This window comes from Phyllopteryx taeniolatus, chromosome 2, assembly GCF_024500385.1.
Source record: "Phyllopteryx taeniolatus isolate TA_2022b chromosome 2, UOR_Ptae_1.2, whole genome shotgun sequence".
NCBI lineage: Eukaryota > Metazoa > Chordata > Actinopteri > Syngnathiformes > Syngnathidae > Phyllopteryx > Phyllopteryx taeniolatus.
The window spans coordinates 26786029-26808666 of record NC_084503.1 but is presented as its reverse complement, the minus strand read 5'-3'; the positions used below and the strand labels follow the sequence as shown (position 1 = coordinate 26808666).

The 22638-nt window shown below is 37.5% G+C and overlaps 1 long non-coding RNA gene across 1 annotated transcript in view; it reads left to right on the top strand.

Moving 5' to 3' along the window:
* Window positions 1-2296: 2296 nt before the first annotated feature.
* Window positions 2297-22638, top strand: part of LOC133474163 (uncharacterized) — a 171012-nt gene continuing 150670 nt past the window's right edge. Inside the window, exon 1 of the long non-coding RNA XR_009787377.1 lies at window positions 2297-2364. This is a non-coding gene — a long non-coding RNA (uncharacterized LOC133474163). The remainder of the gene's footprint in view (window positions 2365-22638) is intronic.

Sequence of the window (22638 nt, the reverse complement as noted above, 5' to 3'; positions counted from 1 at the left end):
GGCGCTGATTCTTTTGGGATCATTGGATTCTGCAGCAGGATTCAGTGGTTTGTTTAGTAGTTTATTTACATACTGTCCGTTGTTTCTCATAAATTATCTCTTGTGCACCAAGTCAGGAATAGAACTCCATTATGAACCTTCACAGAAGTCGTCACTTCTTGGAAACATTTCCTAAATTGTTGCCACTTTTACGTGTTGTTCCTCTCCCTTTTCTACCACAGATATCAATTCTCTTTGGGGGGAGGGTTCCCCAACGAGCCCTGCCGCTCTTGTGGGTTCTCATTAGGAGTCTTTGAAGGCAGATGAAGGAAGCCACAGCAAAAGATCAGATTCTCCAGGAAGGCGCCAATGTGTGAGATGTGGTTTTTCACTGTAAAGCATTAATAACTTCTGTGGCGTACTCCCACAAAACACCAAAATCTGTGTATACAGAAGTTGTAACAGTAATGCATTAATCAAGGACATTTACGTAGCACAGTGTACCGGCATACTTGGTCTTTTGGTTTTCTTGCCGGCCACCCACATGGAAAGCGGCATGTTGTATCTACCCATTCATATCTATGGACACATGCCTTTAGGTCATATTAAGCTTGGTAAGCACCAGATAAAGCCGAGTTGTGTCTAATTCAAGCCACATTTTTATCAACCATTAGGAAGTCAACATACTTCCTTGACACCAATTACTCCTTTCCTATTAGTCAAGGCTTTGGCACGATCTTATGGCAACTTAGGGTGTCACAGAAAGACCACAGAAATACGTGAATAGGTTCATTTTTCAGACAATAGTTGAGGATAAATTCCATAGGAAAAAAATATAAATAAGTCCATTTGTTAATAGCAAATGACCAGCAGGTCAGTGTTGACTATATTGGGTTTTGGAGACCCTTGTTGGCTATTATAGTCTCCGTGCAATCCCAATTTGAAAGTTCACAGCGTCCTCTTCTTTGCTTGACAAAGTGTCAGAGTGCTAAATATAAACAAAAAAATGTTTCACCCTCACCCTCATTTCCTCCGGTGGATCCCGAGTCGGGGCTAATAATGAGTGCTAGGGCCTTGATTGCACATCCATCACTATGACCAGAGGAGATGTTTTACTTGGGAAATGAAATATTTCACGACCCCATTCCCTCTTCGGCCCGGCGCTGGAGAAGGAGGAGGAGGAGAGGCCCCGGGGCCCAGCTGAGTAAATAGTCGGACAGGTAGTCCGCTATATAGCGGGCGGTGACGCCGTTGTTATTATGAACTTATAGTTAAATAGAAAAAACAGTTTCCTTTTCGTTTGAACAGTGACAAATTGTACTGATGAAGAATGAAGCTAATATGAAGCTAATTTCAACCCGTTTTTATTAACAAAACATTGAGAGCAACCTCAGATTTCTTAAGAAAAGCATGCAATTTGCTTTTTTCACATCCCTGTTTTGGCCTGCTGGACCGTATGTTTGACACCCCTGGTTTAAACTAATACATACCCTGCCTATTTGCAAATTCACCTATATACTGTAAACGTTTTGGAGAATTGTATCCTCCATTATCATCTGAAAAATTTACCTATTCACATTTTGTGTTTTGCTTGGAACGTGCTAATACCCAACAAGGTGGCACCAATTTCATGTCCAAATAGGAATTGATCACAAGGAAGTGTGGTGAAGTGATGCATCTCGATGGAGAGACAAGCTTTGTTTGTCGGGGAGGAGCTAAGTTTAGTCTGTGTTGTTGCGCAGCGTCTTCGATGCATGAGCATGTACGTGTGCACTTCTGATACATTTTTAAAAATATATATAATCTGAAGATGCTTATTTTTAAGGGTAATGTTGTAAAATTAGTCTACAATTATTTTAAAGTGTTTTGGGATCATAGTTTGTCATATATTTCCAGTTTAAACTGTTAAAGTAGATAAATACAAACATTTTTTGGGGGGTGTCAATTACGCACATTTTTTGTGTGTGTTTTTCGTAGCAAGGCTCAGTCCATTTCCCTCCGCAAATTGACTGTATTCTTGGAAATCCTTCCTTGACTGTCTTCTCTAGACAGCAGATGGTGCTGCAATCTCTTCACAGAGCTGCAAACGCTTCTGTAATTCCGGAAAGGGGGGTGGGGGCACACTGGGGCTTAGTTCCTGCGTTGAAGCAAATATTTGTTGAAATAAGTGGAGATTTCCTGGTTTTCCTTTGTGGGGGGAAAAAGGGATAGTGTTGGGTGATACCTTCCCTGCTGCTTGCTGAACCCCCCCCCGCTCTCTCTCTCTCTCTCTCTCTCTCTCTCTCTCTCTCTCTCTCTCTCTCTCTCTGGCTTGAAGGTTTCAGTCACTGAGAGGATGCTACTCTGGATCTGGGATTTTTGGAATGGTGGGAGGCAGTTACAGATGTAAGTACTTGGGCTTAAAGACAAGGAACGCAAGTGTGACGAGCTCATAGTATTGTGCTGATATTCCAGTTCATTTGGGGGGACACCTGTGACTTGTTGGGGTAACATTCCCATTTTGTTTACTCACCATTAGAGGCATAAAAGTGGGGTGAGTTTGAGATGGGGTAAGTCGTCGAGGAAGAGGAGGAATGTTAAAGGGATGATGACGTTTACAGTGGGTGGTAGGTAGTCGGCCCTCCACCAAAGGAAATGGAATGAGAAAGTGCAGCGAGGCACACCCCTTGTTCACCATGACAATGGGGATGGTCTATATATGTGAATGAGTGTATGTGTGTGGTGGGGGTGATACCTGATACCCCACGGCGGCCTGTGTGCACCTGTACATGGACCAAATGGAAGAAATACACTGCCAATGGTGGAAACTTACCTCCATTTTGAACAGTGACACAAATTCCACGCATGACAATACTGTCACTGTGAAAAGGTTCTTAGGTCTGATTATGATTAATATTACAGCTTATTATGTTTGGTATAATACAACACAACATCATTCGGAATCAGTGGGAGCCCTGTACAATGGTATGTGAAAGAATATGTGGTCTTAAAAACAAAAACAAATCTGAGTAAATGTTGAAAAATACATTGCTATGACAATAAAGTCAAACTTTTTGGTGAAAAGTCAGTGTCACATTTATATATTTTGTACAAGATGCAATTTTTTTTTTTTAATATTCAAATTTGCCTTGTAAAATTATGACTTTATTTTGGGAAACTAATGTGACATTTAATTGGAATGTTTTACTTCGAATACAACTTTATTCTCATGAAATGGCTATTTTTCCCTTATAACTTTATTCTTTTAAAAGAATTTATTCTAATCATATATAACATATCAAAAATGAATACATTTATTTTATTTTTAATGCTATTGCAACTTTATTCTAATACATTTATGACTTTATTGTGATATTGATTAATTAGCAAAATTATGACTGTTCTTGCAGTATTATTTTTAAATATTTTGTTTTTGTTTTAAATATTTGTTTCTCTTAATATTCAATCTTTTTACATTAAATTATTTTTTTCTCAGATTATTCTGACATTTAAATAAAAAACGTTTTGTATTACTTCATTGTGAACTTAATTTTGTTCTTAAAATTGCAACTTTATTCTAATCCTTTCATGACTTGGTTGTAAAATTACTTTTTTAAATTAGCAAAATTATAACTTTGTTCCTGCATATTAATATAATAAAAAAAATACATTTGACTTCTTTCCAGAAATAGTTTTACTTTCACCTAAATTGCTTTAAAAGTCTTTATTTTTATGAAAATATTTCCCTAACATAACTTAAAACTTAAAAGTACCACTTTACAATACTAATATAGAGGGTTTATAAATAGGTTGAAACTATTTTAGATATGTGACAATAAAAGAGTAATACAACTATTGCTTCGTTATTCTCGTAATTAGAGACTTTTAAAAAAAATATTATGATATGATTGTAAATTCCAATTGTTTTCCAAGTAAAGTCATGACTTGGTATTTTTTTCTTCTTCATGACACGCCTTCATGTGGTAACGGATCTGTATAATGCAGATAAACAAAAATAAATAAATCAGGGAAAAACTAAACAAAATACATTATGAATTTTTTATTTTTTTTTAAATCCAGAACATGAAGAATAATTTTTTTTTTTCAAATTTATTTTTAAAACAAACAAATAAATAAAAATAAAGAAATAAAGCTCCAAAGGTTACACGGGCATTAATATGCACGACAAGGAGTTCATGAGCCTTTCAACAGGGCAATCACAAGCAACATGTCATGTGGCTTCCATTTCCATTGAGTCATATATCAAATTCCACTCGGGTATTATTAAATCTTTGGGAAAGAAGTCTGAATTAGGGCTGTGTAGGTGCTGTAATCCAATTGTGTTGCGTGTTCAGGGACGTATGTGTGTGTGTGGAACAGTGTGTTAGCAAGAATGAAACACAAGTCTGGAAGTGCGCAGTCCATTTAATATATTCCTTCACATATTGTTTATTACATCGTATATTTATAAGCGTCAACTGAGGACAATTTAGATTCAATCCACTGCCTTTATCTTTCAGAAAAGCAAAGAAAAGTAAATTCTTGTTTTTCTTTTCTGCTTAAAAATAGAGATAGATTGGACATAGATGATATGCAAGAGATTATTTTCCTGCAATTTATATTTTTGGACAAACTTTCTTTTCCCCATTATAAATCTATATTCTCACTAGCAAACCAAATGCATGTAAGGTAGCTCCAACTTACTGATTTCAATATTCTTAACCTTTCTTTTCTTTATTTTATGAGAGAAAAAAATACTTTTGCTGTTTTCTGGATAACCAAATTCCCCAAATATTAAGACATTTTTAAAATTCATTTTTCTGCAAATTCAAGATATTTTTTTCCCCAGAAATAACTGAACAGTCCTGCTTGAGCTTATATTTGATCTTTTACTGTAATATTATTTAATTTTGGTCAAAAAGTCCAAGGCAATGCTTAGTTTGAAAAATAAAAATATGATTCAAAAATATATATTAATAGCTATCATCAACATGAACATTTTTTGTGTAAAATGTTTTCATATAGCCTTTTTATAAACTTATTTTTGTTATTTAATTATGCACATGGTTCTTTTTTGCATTTTATTTGTTTCTAGAATTGCATGGCTGATTAAACGGTCTCATGGGTCATAGGTTGCGCCCTCTCCCAATCTAAAAGTTATTTATTTATTTATTTATTTATTTATTTGTTGTCCATAGTCTTCATCCACATACTTAACATCCATAAAATAACCACTCATAACAAAAAATGGTTATGGTCATGGGTTAGATTTCAAAAGTTTTTAATATATAAAAACTGCAAACGTTGTTACAGATTCAAAATACTTTGACACTTTTGACTGTGGATACAATTTAGAATTAGTTCACGTTGTAGTTTAAAACATAATTAGTTTATACTCTGGTAAAACATAATTACCAGAGTATAATTTCACAGTTTGTGTATTTGACCATGTGAGATTTCTGTTTTTTTTTTTTTTTTCATCGAGCAAGCCTAGAGAGAGAGAGAGAGAGAGAGAGAGAGAGAGTGTGTGTGTGCGTGAGTGTGTGTGTTGTTTTATTCCAGCGAAAAGCTTCTGGGTTAATCTCATATTAGTCGAGAAGGTTCATTCTCACTAACAACCTTAGACGCATGTTTCGCTGGGCAATGCGCTAAATTAAATGCACGCGCTGTCACTGGATTACTGTGTGAAACAAACAATACAGAATACATTTTGAGAACCAAGGGGTAGAAATAAATGGAATAAATTGAGGCGCGCATGCTTTCAAACTGTGTAAATCGCAGATGTCTAATGCCATTATGCTTTCACGTTTGTCGTATAGTTCCATAAAAATCCAGTGTCGTAACAGGACTAATTGGAGTATTGTGAGGGGCAAACATTGTAATTTTACTTTTTACTTCAACTAACTGTACGTACAGTAAATATAACTCTTGACTTATTTTTTATTTCACATCAAATTCAATCAATCAATTTCACATCTTCCTTTCAGGAGCAACAGGGTGGAAGGAGGGGACATATGTTGCACGTAAATGCCTAACCAAGCAAACAATATGTTTTGAATTAAGATTTGACCTTGCAATAAGCCTGATCGTGTTTATAAATCATAGTGAGTTAAATATGCTTTGTAAAGAAGATTAGGTCATCTGGATTTAAACCCTCCTCCCTCCTCATCCATCCCTGCAGTCTCCCGGCAACGTGGGTGGAGAGAGATGTAATCCACATTCATAATCCAATGATTCTTACAAGATGTTTTTCTGTTGTTATTTGTGTTGCATTAATATCATTCTAATCGTCTTTAAACGTCTGTCGCTGTCTGCATCGTAAGACTTCAAAGCCAGCGGACGCTACTGAGCCAATTACGTAGCTACTGAGCCAATTACGGAGAACGTAACTCACTTATCTATTTTACATTTCTTTCCTTCATCTTCTGTTCTATTGTTTACTCAATACCTCTTTTACATTTTTATTTCACATAACAAACAAATAGGATGCATAGACAGAAAAATTGGATCTAAAGCCAAAAGGTCGTGTAAATGGTGCAAATTGTTGAGGTAATAAAGTATGCAAAGTAACAAAGAATTTAAGAATAATTGTAATATTTTGAGTAAACTTGGTAGTGTTACAAGGATCCATTTTTAAAAGTTGAAAGTTTAAAAATGTGTGTCATTGCAAGAATAACATTTTAACATTACGAGTAAAAGTATGTTACGAGAAAAGTATTTATTTATTTGAACATTGGTATATCAAAGACTATATAAAATTGGACAACATTTTATTTTATTTTAAATTTTTTTTTGAGAAAGTTGCCAAAGTCGGACCATAACAAAATCTTCCAAACACTTGTGGGCAAATGTGTTAGGGTCCGCTGAATCCAGGGTTGACATTTTTGGCCATAATTCCAAAAGATATGTTTGGCCTAAACACAACACTGCTCATCACCTGAAAGAATAGGAAAGAAAGTACCTACAGTAAAGCATGGTGGCAGCACTATCATGCTTTGAGCTGGTTTTTCTTCAGTCTCATGGATGTAAGAATTGTGAAGCTGCTATCAAATAAGGGCTCCTATGTCAACAGTTAACTTGGATTGTTTATGATGTTTTTGATTGAAATAGCTTTTGATTTTTGTAAATATGACCTCCTAATGCTGCAAATTCAATCAAATAACTTCACTTCTTTAAAACCTGTCGAATGTCTTGAAACTCTGTTGTGCGGAATAATTTAGAACAGTCCCTTGGTGTTTTTTATTTTTCAGAAAAAATACTGTTATCATTAAGAGGTTAGTTCAAAAACATTTGAATTATATTCTGACAGTGGATGACTTGAATATATATGTATCAACTATTTGGGAAAATGAGAGAAAAATATCATTTGTATAATAATTTGGATTTGGGTCTTGAAAGTATCGCCTGTGAAAAATGGGGTTTCACTGTATTTTAAAGCAGTAAATCACTGAAAGAAGCTCTATTCTATTAGCTATTTTCATTTCTTGATTGAGCTTGATGGTAACTGCCCAGGAGCAACGGCAGCATGCTCTCTCCAGGGCTGAGACAGTGACATGTCCACTGTTATTAGTTGCTATGAGTTCAGCCCGTGCAAATCTGTTAATGCATAAGTCCATAAGAGCTTCTTATGTTCCCAGCCGGGTCAGAATGAATACGCATCAGATTAATATTTGATCATGCAGAAGGGCCCTTAATCAGATTTGCCTATCCCCCTCAAACCACCACATCCCACCCTCAGCAATTATCATAATTGTCATGCTAAACGCGCTTGTCTTCGCGGCTGCCGTGAGGAGGGGATTCCGGCCACACCAAGCCCAGTTAATGCGGAATGGATGGCCGTGATGCCCAGGTGGAGCCGAGCGGGCTCGCCGGCCTTATAACTGGGGTTGGGGGGACATGTAATGTAGTTGTTGTTGGTCCTATTTGCTCATTTTTTAAATCACTCAATATTAATCCTTGTTTTTGAAATAATTTGACATTTCCACAGATTGTCTATTGGCACAAATGAACATACTTACAATAAATAGAAGACGATACAGATTACTGTAATTGGGACATTGCTATGTGGTAACTTCTCTTACGAATTCAGTTTTTTTTTTTTTTTTTTTTAGCTGTATGTTTTTTCCCTTTTTCTAATTTTGTCATTGTTGTGGTGTTTATGTTTTGTATGGTGTCCTTGCGTGCACAGAAAGATGCCTTTGAATAACAAATATTTTATTATATCTTTTAATCTGATTATACCAAAGAAAGTGTGACATAGATAACATAATTAAATGATGGTGTGATCCTGATTCCTATTTATATTCATCTTAGTGTTATGACATTATACTTAACAGAACATAAGCATTCTTTACAAAGAACGCGGATACTGCGATCCCATTTGTTCAGTTCCCTATAGCACTTGTTTGATATCATAGCTGTAGTTGTTGTAGTAACACTGGATTCATAAAAGCTTTGGAAGTGGGAAATTTCATAACTCTGGAAAGGGACAAAAGTGGTTTAGCATGAAAATTGTTGTGGAGATAAATTGCATATAAAATTGTATTTAAAAAAAATAAAATAAAAAATAAAAATAAAATAAATAAAGCTGCCAAAAAGATTCATTGTCAGGTCTGCTGTTCGAAATATTTGTCCACAATCAAGGGACAAGCAAGTGGCTGGTGTTTAAGTAAAATGACTAACATGAAAATGCATCCACTTTGCAAAAATATTTTGTTATTATTTGTTTTAGTAGTTGTGTGTTTTTTATGCTACTTCTAATTAGGTTTCACTAGCTACGAAGCGACTGATGTCTCAGCAAAATGACAGCAAATTGAGAATTCACACATTGAGATTATTAAAGAAATAGTGACTACATTTCGTTAGTTTATTTTCTATACTATTTGGTTTATTTAACAAGGGAATGGTGTTTCAGCAAAATCAGTGCACTCGCTTGAATTCACACGATATCAAAGATATAGTGTCTATAATTTACTTCATATTAATAGATTTTGCTCGCAAGGGACAAAGGGCTCTCTTAAAAAAAATTCATGCACCCTTTTCAAAAATAGTGGTTTTTTTTAACAAAATGTTTACTTTCGAAACAACATTATTAGGTTTCATTATCAAGGGACTGACTGTATTTCAACCGGAACTACTTTGAAAATTCACGCATACTTTGCATCAATCTTGCTTGGCCAAGCAATCTGAGACATTCGCCTCCTGATCTATTATAACTTTTTAACACAACAGCATTGGGCTGGTGCCATTTTGATGGTTGTTTGTCATAAACGTGAAATAAACAAGCGGCGTTATAACCAGTCACGTCTGCCATCTATCCTGCGCGATACGCGGCACTGGGCGAAGCGACCGGTGCGGAGACGTTCGGGCCCATTAATCTATGTTGACTGGCTGGAAATTGCATCTTTGTAATGAGTATTAGGTGTGCATCTACATGAATTAAAGCTCAATGAGCCTCTGATTGATCACCTCCTCCCAAACGACGCCCCCGCCGCGATCATTATTGTTTAAAAGTGACTCAATCATATCGGCATGATTAAAAGTGCTCGCCTCTGCCGACAGCAGAGATAAAGTTGAGATGCACTTTGAGGAACTGTGTCTGCGTCTGTGAATTCCCTCGCTGTTGTTGTGTGGGCGTTTGTTGATGATTTGCTGCACTTGCATTGGATTTATTTAAATAGCTGTACAATTAAATTAGCAAAAGCCCATAAAACACAAAGAAAGACTTCTTTGACAATGGGTCCAGAAAACCAGTAAAGGAAAACTAAATGGTAAACCGTGACTTTGTCTTTAAAATTTATGTTTTCGGGGTCCTGAGCATGAACCCTCTCCCACCCCCCCTTTCCACCCACCCCACCCAAATCTTACTCTCACAGTGCCCCTCGCAAAATTAGGAAAAAAAAAAAATCCCCATCACCAGTTTCCACAATTGACATGAAACTGGGTGGACAAAAATGTCTTAAGGACCACTGCCAAAAGTTGGACAAAAGGTTGTCCGTTTTGGTTTGAAGCAGCCATTTTTTGGGATGAATACTTTGACAGACTCCTACTAGGGAATTCGCCCAAATAAGTCCCGATTAGAAGCAGGTATCTCAGAAAATTGGGCGACACTAAATTGGGAAAAAAATGTGCCTAGCCATCCAATGTGTATGGAGCATGGCATACAAATGTTAGCATTTTGAGGATTCAACATGAAAGAAGGGGTTCTAAGCACCTGGAAAGTAAACAAAAAATGTGGCCCCTAAACACCAGTTTCACCACACCACACCACACCAACTTCACTAGTTTCTGACACAAGTTTGAGCGATTGTCATTAACTTGTGTGGAAATGTCTATCGTACCAGGTCGCATGAAAAAGTCTGAAAGACCCATGCCCAAAATGAAATGGGAAGTCCACACTACGGCTTTGAAGCAGCCATTGAGGCAGAATTCCAAAGCTCGTACATTGACAAACTCGATATCACCATGAACAGGGACCGTGAGGGCCTTTTCATTGCTGCTTGCATCTTTGGTTTCTGCTCTGACCACCTAAATGTCCTATCAGGATAAACTGAGTGCACTATTGGCATTTGAAGTTGGGGCCAAAAACGAACAGTGGTTTACAGGCCTTGTGGCATTTACGTGCTCTAAAGTGCCAATCGCTGCCAGGTATTGGCTTACAGTATTTCGTCGAGGCTAGCTGATCAGCTATAAAATTGTGTTCATTCTGTACTTCTGCTTGACTCGATTAGTTCATTCTATTAGCATGGACTAAAATAGCCAAGTTGTAGAAATATAACCAACGTCATCGCCTTGTATCGTGCTGTATTTACTGTACCTCTGTAACGTCCGTCTGGTAATGATACGGCCAAGTCCCCTGTTGTTCTATTTAAACACCCTCATTAACAGTGTCAAGATGTACACCCCCGAGACACGGAGAAGTTATTTGGAAGACACAGACATTATACTACAAGTACTTTTTACAATTATCTTTCCCTTCCTCGTTAAACGGCCTAAAGCAGTAGTTCTCCAACTGGAGACCTTGAACCTCTGGGGGTCTGCAAGCCGTAGTTTGGGTCCACAAAATAATTTGCAATACATTATTAAATTGTATCATTTACTATGTTTATTTAGTAATACATTTAATAAATCACTAAAACAAAAAAATTAATGATTCATCCTTCTGATATGAAAGTAAAATCAAGGTAAAATGAGGTTAAGGTGAGGCAGGTTTTTTTTCAACCAAAGGTGTAGTATTACAAGATTGAAGTCCATTTTTGTTCTGAAGAAAAAATAATCAGAATCAGAATCATCTTTATTTGCCAAGTATGTCCAAAAAACACACAAGGAATTTGTCTCCGGTAGTTGGAGCCGCTCTACTATGACAACAGACACATAAAGACATTGACAAAAACAGTCACTGAGCAGTAAAGGGTTGCTAGTTATCTGGTAATGCCGGTACATTATTATTATGTTTTTTGGATAATTGTGCAAAAAGATGCAGTCCTCTAGCACTTAGAGCAGCATATAAAGGCACATTTTCCAGAATAAAACGTTGTTAGAATAAAGATGTATATTTTTTAATTATTTTCTTAGTGTCCTTCCCTTGTTAAACTATTACTTTAATATCATAATATTATGGCAATGTAAAAAAAATAACGATACAAAATACAACCCCAATTCCAATGAAGTTGGGTCGTTGTGTTAAACATAAATAAAAACAGAATATATCCATCCATTTTCTGAGCCGCTTCTCCTCACTAGGTTCGCGGGCGTGCTGGAGCCTATCCCAGCTATCATCGGGCAGGAGGCGGGGTACACCCTAAACTGGTTGCCAGCCAATCGCAAGGCACATACAAACAAACAACCATTCACACACAATTTAGAGTTGTCAATCAACCTACCATGCATGTTTTTGGGATGTGGGGGGAAACCGGAGTGCCCGGAGAAAACCCACGGGTAGAACATGCAAACTTCACACAGGCGGGGCCGGGAATTAAACCCCAGTCCTCAGAACTGTGAGGCAGACGCTCTAACCAGTCGCCCACCATGCCGCCAAAAACAGAATATAATGATTTGCAAATCATGTTCAACCTATATTTAATTGAATACAAAGACAATATATTTAATCAACTTTATTGTTTTTACAAATAATCATTAACTTAGAATTTTATGGCTGCAACATGCTCCAAAAAAGCTGGGACAGGTGGCAAAAAAGACTGAGAAAGTTGAGGAATGCTCATCAAACACCTGTTTGGAACATCCCACAGGTGAACAGGCTAATTGGGAACAAGTGGGTGCCATGATTGGGTATAAAAGGAGCTTCCCTGAATTGCTCAGTCATTCACAAGCAAAGATGGGGCGAGGTTCACCTCTTTGTGAACAAGTGCGTGAGAAAATAGTCGAACAGTTTAAGGACAATGTTCCTTAACATACAATTGCAAGGAATTTAGGGATTTCATCATCTAAGGTCCATAATACCTTCAAAAGTTTCAGAGAATTTGGAGAAATCACCGCATGTAAGCGGCAAGGCCGAAAACCAACATTGAATGCCCGTGACCTTCGATCCCTCAGGCGGCACTGCATCAAAAACCGACATCAATGTGTAAAGGATATCAACACATGGGCTCAGGAACACTTCAGAAAACCAATGTCAATAAATACAGTTCGGCGCGTCATCCGTAAGTGCAACTTGAAACTACTATGCAAAGCAAAAGCCATTTATCAACAACACCCAGAAACGCCGCCGGCTTCTCTGGGCCCGAGCTCATCTAAGATGGACTGATGCAAAGTGGAAAAGTGTTCTGTGATCCGACGAGTCCACATTTCAAATAGTTTTAGGAAATTATGGACGTTGTGTCCTCCGGGCCAAAGAGAAAAATACCCATCCGGACTGTTATGGATGCAAAGTTCAATAGCCAGCATCTGTGATGGTATGGGGCTGTGTTAGTGCCAATGGCATGGGTAATTTACACATCTGTGAAGGCACCATTAATGCTGAAAGGTACATACAGGTTTTGGAGAAACATATGCTGCCATCCAAGCAACGTGTTTTTGATGGAAGCCCCTGCTTATTTCAGCAAGACAATGCCAAATCACATTCTACACGTGTTACAAGAACATGGCTTCGTAGTGAAAGAGTGCGGGTACTAGACTGGCCTGCCTGCTGTCCAGACCTGTCTCCCATTGAAAATGCGTGGCGCATTATGAAGCGTAAAATACGACAACGGAGACCCCGGACTGTTGAACAGCTGAAGCTGTACATTAAGCAAGAATGGGAAATAATTCCACCTACAAAGCTTCAACAATTAGTGTCCTCAGTTCCGAAACGTTTATTGAATGTTGTTAAAAGAAAAGGTGATGTAACACCGTGGTAAACATGACCCTATCCTAGCTTTTTTGGAACATGTTGCAGCCATAAAATTCTAAGTTAATGATTATTTGCTAAAAACAATCAAGTTTATCAGTTTGAACATTACATATCTTGTCTTTGTAGTGTATTCAGTTAAATATAGGTTGAACATGATTTGAAAATCATGGTACTCTTGTTTTTATTTGTTTAATCCAATGTCCCAACTTCATTGAAATTAGGGTTGTATTTTTATTTTATTTTTTTTGTCCTGTTCGACTGTTAGGTCAAGCAGAATGGAAAATCTGTATCCCTTTTATGCCGGAACAGTTTTACTGTGTCACAGTGGAGTTTTTAAGCTTCCGCTGTGGTATTATAATTGAGGTTTATTGAAAATCAGACTTGATCAGTCGAACAGAACAAAGTTTCTCGAAGGGAGAGAGAAAAAAAGACAAAAGACACAGCACTAATTGTAAACAGGATGAGAGAAGTAAATCGTTACATTGTCTACAACAATGAAACATTAAATATGAGTGTTGCATGGGGCTGTAGTGCTACACCCTGTGAGGAAAGGACAGGACAAGATAGACCAGGACAAGGAGAGGAAAAGAAGCATGCAGGACAAGGGTCGTGAACCCGGCTGTACAACTGAAGTATGGTGGCATTAATTATGTAAATTATAAAAGTCTACAGGACGAGAGTATAAGTGAGGGGATACACAAGCAATTTTGGAAAAATTCAAAATTTGAGAATGTATTAACTGGGAATTGAGGGTAATTTAATGAGAAGGTAGTAAGTAAGAAAGTATGAATATATTTTTAAAAAGTCATTAGCAAACATCCATGCAAAATAGATCCTTGCCCACATGTGAGGGCATTACAGTTCCTTAATTGCTCCATCTTGTAACTCAAAAAACAAGCTAACTGGTAAGTTGGAGCACTCATAAATCAAGGTACTAATGTACTTGCATGAAATTTGGTTGTTTTAGTCAAAAAATGTATATTTTCCAAACTACTGTATATTTAAGCTCCCTACGAAGAGCCAACCTTCACTTTTTTAAATTCCTAATTTATTCCTGTTTATTTCCATTATTTGCCATGGAACGTTTCCAACTTTAAAAATTCCCAGAATTATTCAATAACATTCCAACTTTATTTCTCTAAAAAATATGAATTTGTTACTGTAACAAAGACTTTTTATGTCAAAACAGGCAACTTACATGTGGTAGTTATGTTTAATTTGTGTAAAAATTATGAGAAGGTCCTCTGAAAGAATTCTCCCCCATTAAGTGGTCACAGTACGGAAAAGTTTTAGAACCCTTAGCCTAAAGTTTTCTGCTTGTTAACTGACAAAAGGCTAACTGCACTAAAACACCGTTATTTCCATTAGAGAGAGAAAAAAAATACAATGGTCATGTACATGACGTATTAAATCGTAAACATTAAAGTATTAGCAGCCACACACACACTCATACACCGAAATTACCCTTTTATGCTGCTTTTAGAGAGGCGGGGGGGGGGGGGGGGGGGGGTGGCGGGGGAAAGCACGTATCTACCATTAACTTAAAACTTTAGTTTTTGCTCAGCTCCTGATAAAATGAACCCACTAATCACCATAACGCCAACAGATGAAAGCTCACGACAGTCCTGCAACAGTTTGGCAATTCGTACCCTTTTAAATAATTTACGGATCATTTTTTACATTTTTTTAATTTATTAATTTAATCTGCAAATATCCGAGCGAAAACGTGCGCTAGCCCAGCGTGCCGCCGTCTGCAGATTTTTATGACCGATATGCCAATAAGCAGATTGTCCGAGATATTTGACGCCATCTGCATCCACCGGCGATAATTAAACTATATAAATTAATCAAGTGCAATTAATTAGACTCTTTATGTTCAAAGTACTACATCTTTGCATTTATAATTTATATTTATTGATTTGCCGGGGTTTCACTAAAAGCCTACGATAACAGCGGCGATGCATTAGAGGGGAAAATGCACAATTAGCATTCAGCGGCAGGTAATGGAAAGATCGGCATCCGCTCCCTGTAGTTATAAGGCTGTGTAAACTGTCATAAACACTCACAATCGATGACGGATGTTCCACGCCATATCTCTCGCCTGATTAACAATTTTCTTTTCAAAAGCACCTCCGCCACCATTAATGGGAGCCTGATAGGCATGCAGAATTTACAGTTTAATCAGAGCAAAGAATTTACGGCAGAAGCCCGGAAGCAAACGCTATGATTGGTCGCTGTAAGTGCTGCACTACTGTTATTTGTGCCCGTCAGCAACCAATATGGCCCAGCATTAAGAGCTTTGTGTGTTTTGTGCTGTGTTGTGTTTTGCCCATCGACTGCACTGACATCATTTATCACCGCCTGCTTTGCTTTTTCCGCGTAGAAGCAGAGGAAGCAGTTCAGTCGCTAGACTCTGGCTTCCCGGCCTTTTCCGCACTTCAAAAGCAAGTGTCCAGAAGCATAACACAACCTTTGACTCACCCTGCATCTTGAAATGCAGTGAAATTCAAACCCTTTCCCTATCATTTTCAAACTTTTTCCAGCATGCGTCACCTTGAGTAAACAGATTTTTATGAGCATTTAGTGAATGAAAAAGCAAATAAAGAAGGAAAAATAGGAAAAGCAAATAAGTTAAAAATAATAATAAAATATTTAAAGCATTTGACTTACTTGAATTGTGACAAATGCAGTCCAATAAAACAAAGAGATGAGTGTGAAGAAACATTTGCAGGTTGTGTGAGTTCGTGGCCTGAAGGCTGGACCGAAAACACATTTACCATCTAAAAGCATTGCAGGGTTAAACAATCTGACCCATTGACCATGTGAAATGTGGTCTTTTGCAAAACAAAATAAATAAACTAAATCATAGTAAAATAAAATGCTGTAATTTTTTTTCGAACTTAAAGCTGATGTTGTAATTTTACAACAGTGGCTCTTACAGCTACACTAGTAGGTAGAAGCGCTTTCACCCAAATGATATTTTTAATGTATATATGTCAGTATCATTGCCTCCTGGACGCCTCCCTGGTGAGGTTTTCCGGGCATGTCCCACCGGGACACCGTCACCGGGAGGTTGACGCTGGAGAGACTATGTCTCCCGCCTCGGGGTCCCCCCCGGAAGAGTTGGATGAAGTGGCTGGGGAGAGGGAAGTCTGGGCTTCCCTGCTAAAGCTACTGCCCCCGGGACCCGACCTCAGATAAGCGGAAGAAAATGGACAGATGGATGCATTGTAGTCTATCAAATTTCTTTTTTGATTAAGATGTCAAATTAAAGTGATTTACTTTTTGTTACATTGGTTGAATATTACGTTTGAAGACCAGTAAGCTGGCTCAAATTTGAGTGTCAAAAAAATTCTGTTTCATTCCCGTTCCAAAATGGTGAAATGTCGAGCACTCTCTGAAGTTGAAAGAGTCCACATTAAAGCACTTGATCATGCTGGATGGTGTCTGAGAGGTCACTGGCGGTGGGCTACTAAATGTACTGTAGTTGAGCACTGTACTGTATATCGGGCTCTCAACCTTTCTGTTTGCGACCCACTTTTATGGATGTTAAGATAAATAATCACAATGTTCAGAAATATCCTTCGCAGACATACATAATTTACCAAATAAATAGTAGTTATAGTACATTACAATACTTTTCTACATTTATCAAGTTTTTAAAATTATATTTATAATAATGATATACCTGTATATTATACATACTTTATTATTAGCTCTGTTTCTAATATATTGTTATAACATGGAGGTATAATAATCCTAATTCCATGGGAAATACAAAGCTGGTGGGGGCCCTAAGACTACTACATATGACTGTATTTAATAAAAATGATTGTTACTACACATGTATAAAGTCATGCTAACACGCTACAAACTAACACATTCATCCAATGTGCCTCACACACACAAACACCTAATATGAATGAATATATAATATTAATGTTAATATATAATACCATATTAATAAACACAAAAGCTATAGCAATAGGAGTAATACAGAGATGTTTATTTTGAAGGAAGTGAGGATTTGGAGCACTTTTTCCCAAATTTAAGCCCATTTCAAACTTGAAACACAACTCGAGCACGTTTAACACTGCTCACCAAGCCCATAATCGGAATCGGAGTCGTGCAAATTGGTTTAGTCTCCTCGAAGCTTCTTGTTGCGGCTGACATATTTTCAAGATACTGTCACTACACATTGCGTCACGTACAATTCATGTGGCCGCACCGATATAATTAGCCGAAATAAGACGCAGCGCTTTATGGCCGCCACATGTTGCCGTCTGCTTGGAAAGCAGCTTCTGTGGATTTCCGCTCTTGCTGCGACGCACCACTTTGCCTCCTGTGATGTGTTGTTTTTTTCAGCTTACATATACATTAAGTTGGCTTGAGGATGTACCAAAATTGTAGTCAGGCTTCAATCTTGGTCACGTGCAAAATCCGCAAAAAAAATGAGTCAGTGACTATGGCTATCGAGTAAGGGGGTTTAATCTGAATTTCTTCTTTACCCAAGGTAACAAAATCATGAAAGAGTATTTGTAAAAGCCAATGAGTGAGTCATATTGATTTGAGGACAAAGAAGTCAGTATACAAAATTAAAGACAAAAAAGATGCAATTTTAAAATACACTTATATTAAAAATCATAAGGTGAGAAATTTTTTTAAATAAAAAAAATAGTAATAGAGTCGTGCAGCTTTCATGAGAATGAAGCAATCATTCAGAGAAACATAAGTAATACAGTAAAATTAAATATCAGAGTTGCTCAAAATACTCCAACTAAATGAAAATTGAGAGTACACACACGCGCGCACACACCTATTGACAATTTAAGAGTCCTCACTGAACCTAAAATGCATGGTTATGGAATGTGGAAGGAAGCTGGACCACTTAGAAAAAACCTACACAAGCATGGCGAGGACTCCAGCGAGGGAGGGCCTGAGTCGAGAATTGAATTTTGGAACTTATTGACAGTGAGCAACACATACTAAACACTATGCTTCCCTGATTCATTTATATTTATTTGAAACAATTGTTCTTTTTTAAATTGACATTGATTTTTCAACAACTATTAATGGCAAGTTGCTAAGAAAACCTGACTGGTCAAACAAGGGTCAATAGTGAGCAAGCATGTTTTGTAACATCCAAAAACAACAACAATAATATTTTTTTGCAAGAAAATCAATTAAGATTCCCACTAAAAACCTACATCAGCGTGTCGGACGACCACATTACACACAGTGCATCATATTAGACCACGAGAGGGCAAACTATGATCCCGAGTTACATATGGCCCGCTCCTTTCTTTAATGTGGCCAACTGAGCATTCACATGCTCAAGAGTCCTGTCATATTTGTTGCAGTAATTTAGCCCTTTCCCCCCTAAAATTGGGGAATTAAAATAATGTATTCATGTTTTATTTATTAATGTCATTAAACAATAATAATAATATAAATACATATTGATTTCATAAAATAATTACTGAATTAATAAATATTGCATGAATTATAAACACTACTTTATTTGATTAAAATCAAATAAAAAATTAACATTATTATTTTATTCTTAAAATAAACTACATATTACACATTACATATTTCATGTAAAGAGTCAAATTTTTTTAAACCTCATCTACGCATGACCTGGCTCATCTGCCCATTTTAAACATCAAATGGGGCCGTGGAGTACAAAAGTTTGCCCACCCCATCATGGACTGTACGTAAAAAATGTACTCTGCATGCAGATTTTGAGTGGACCTGCAGCTGTGTGCCAGACGCGCATGCAGATTTGACCTGCGTCTTTGACAATTTCCTCCCCTTCTGTTACGCTAAATGCTTACAGAGACATTGCCCCCCCCCCCCCCCCCCTATTTAAGCTTGCATATATGCGCTTCACAAGCGGAAGAGGCCTCTTTCCCTCCTGGTACATCTCCCGAGGTGGTAGAGATATCGCCAGACCATCCTCCCTAAATAGTGTGTGGTGCGCTGGGGGACGGTGTCGTGGAGGGGTAGGCAAAGTATAGTCTGTGGGCCACATATGGCCCGCTTCATTCTTTAATATGGCCCACCTGGTATTTACATGATCAAGAGCCATGTATTATCTGCTGCATGAAGTTAGCCGTTTTTACCTAAAATTGGTCAATCAAAATTACTTTATTCATTTTTATTTGTACATTTCATTTCATGAATCATTCCAATAATTTGTTAATTGATTTGTTGGAAATAAGAGGAAAAATCAATTATTATATATATATATATATATATATATATATATAGTTAACATTTTATTTTATTAGAATAATTGGTAACTGGTCACCTGATGATGCAGCATCAGGAGCAACTGGGGGTTCAATGTCTTGCTCAAGGACATAGCAGCCTGGTCACAGGTCACAACCTTCAGCTTGGGACACGACCACTCTACCACCTGTGCCATGCCATGCCATGGCTTGCTACGATGAGAAAGCCCAAAATCGCACATTGGTTAATAAATCCATCCTTCCATTTTGCTGCTTATCCTGTTCAGGGTAGAGGGCAGCTGGAGCCTTTCCCAGCTGAATTCGGGTGAAAGACGGGCTAATCCCTGGATTGGTCAGGTTCATACATTTTTATTCATTTAATTATTAATTAAGGTTTTATTATGAAATGAATGAACTATTTCATTGGTTGCATTAATTAAGCTGTTTTTTCCTAAAATTGGTTGGCCGAAATTCATGTATTCATTATTATTTATTCTTGTCATGAAATAATGTATTCAGGTTTTTTTTGTACATAATACAGTGAAAAATTATTAGTAAAACAGTTTTACATGTTTTTTTATTGTATTGAAATTGGTTGAGTCATAATTAAATCAATATATAATACAAGTAATTGAAAAATAGTAAAATAGCAATGATTTTATTTTTCAAAAATATTGTTTTCATTTTTATTTGATTGTCATGAATACATGAATAAATAATTTGTTTAATGGTTTATTGTAAATAATAATTTGTATTTTATTTTATCAAATATAGTTTTTTAAATTAATGATACATAATAAAATTTAACACTGAGAATTATATTTTAGAAGGCACGGTGGACGACTGGTTAGCACATCTGCCTCACAGTTCTGAGGACCGGGGATCAAATCCCGGCCCTGCCTGTATGAAGTTTGCATGTTGTCCCCGTGCCTGTATGGGTTTTCTCCGGGCACTCCGGTTTCCTCCCACATCCCAAAAACATGCATAGTAGGTTAATTGACAACTCTAAATTGCCCGTAGGTGTGCATGTGAGTGCGAATGGTTGTTTGTTTGTATGTGCCATGCAATTGGCTGGCGACCAATTCAGGGTGTACCCCGTCTCCTGCCCGATTATAGCTGGGATAGGCTCTAGGATGCCCGCGACCCTAGTGAGGAGAAGCGGCTTGGAAAATGGATGGATGGATGGATGGATGGAATTATATTTTATCATTAAAATATACTATTTAACATTTCCTGTCCACACAACTTTTTTTTTCTTTTCTTTAAACTCATCTACAAATGACCTGCCCATCTGTGCAGTTTAAAAATATAATTTGACCCTTGAGCACAAAAGTATGCCCACCCCTGGTACAGTGAATAATGCACAAGACTGCTCCCAGAAGAAAGTGGTAACAGAACCCCTTTGACCTTCTCGCTCAGCTGTAGACTCCCCGCGCTCACATCTCACTCAGGTCGCTGGGTTAGTCATATTGACGCTATAGGGTACCACCGCGGCCCTCCAATCCGATCACATTTCCTTTCTGAGGCGGTGCCCCCCCCCCCCCTCCCCCCCGAGAGGGAGCCATTTTTTGGGGTGTGTATATAAGTAAACTGCAGGTTCAGGCTGGGAGGTCAAATCAATCTCTGCTATTTATTACACAGAAATGTGACACTCCTTCTTAAATGCTCCTGTCCCCAGTGATTTAGCCTCGCGTCTGCGTTATGTCTGCAGTTTTGTGTGCCAGTGAAGCGGAGCGATGGGGGGGGAGACAAATCCAGCATTTTATGACCATTGTGCCAAATTGTCTTTTTTCATCCCTCCTCTGTCTCCCTCTCGCTCTCTTCGACCTGCCTCTTGTAAACAAAGATGGGTTAATATGCTGTACCCAGACAGTTTTATGTAAAGCTTTTAGCCCCGGTGTATGTATCATATTTACTGTAAGTACACTTCAAACGCCAAGGCAAAGGGCTAATGCAACGTGAATCAGCGGGCATTTAATAGTCACGCTCGGGTCAACTGGGGAAGACTGCAAGTAAATATGATCCCTGGCTCAGATTTTGTTTCTCTATGCAAATTCCAAGGCAGTGTTTCCCAAACTTTATTGAGGCAAGGCACATATTTTACATTAGAAAAATCCCACAGCATACCACCAAACAAAAACGTTCCCAAAAGTGGATACACAGGTGAACCTGCTATCTCGTGGGCATTTAGTAATTGTTCAGTCTGTCACTGTACAACACTGGAATGGATAGATCGACCAAGATACATTATTGAAAAAGAATAATTTTCAGACCAATTAAGTGAAATTGGATAGTTTCTCATAGCACACTTGATGATCTCTCACGGCACACGAATGCAATGTGTGAATCACTGCTATAAGGTAGGACAAAGTGATATTGTGCGGATCGTGTGGGGTTTTCTATAGTATGGTGTGAAACCATTTTCCCTGATCTGACTTTTAAATAGTAGGGGTGTTACGGTATGCCACGGTTTCGCACGTACATTGTGTTTAAGAGGACAGTTCGGTTCACATTTGATCCACTAAAGGAACAAAATGCAAAATACAGAAGTGCTTTTATATTTTTTGTTTTGTGTGAACAGGATTTAAAACAAAACTGCAAACTGCCAGCAGTAGAAACTCCAATAAATTACCTTTTCTCAAATAAAAAACAATAATGTATACAATATAATAAAAGTAAATATATAACTGCTAAACCTCTTTTTAAGAAAGTAAAGAAGTAAATGATACAGACAAGTGCAACAATAACCATGTGAACAGTGTGAATTATTATGCAATACAAACACCAATGGCATTTGTTATTACTTTGGCTCTATCTGAAGAGCCTGGGAGAGGCTGTTTAAAAGGCACTGGAAGTTTGTTTTTCTTTTTCCTGCTGCACTGATATTCACATTCAAATAATGACATTTCAAACGAGCTAACAAGTTTCACGTACTACCAAAGGTTTCACACTAGCCACGACATCCACTAGCCAGAAGCTGAGTTGCACTATATTTGTTTACGGAGAGGATGTGTGGTAAGGGCCAAAAGTAGTTACACCCTGACCTAATGTGTTTTGTTTGAGAACTAGTCAACTAATGCTATTCAACTAATGCTATTT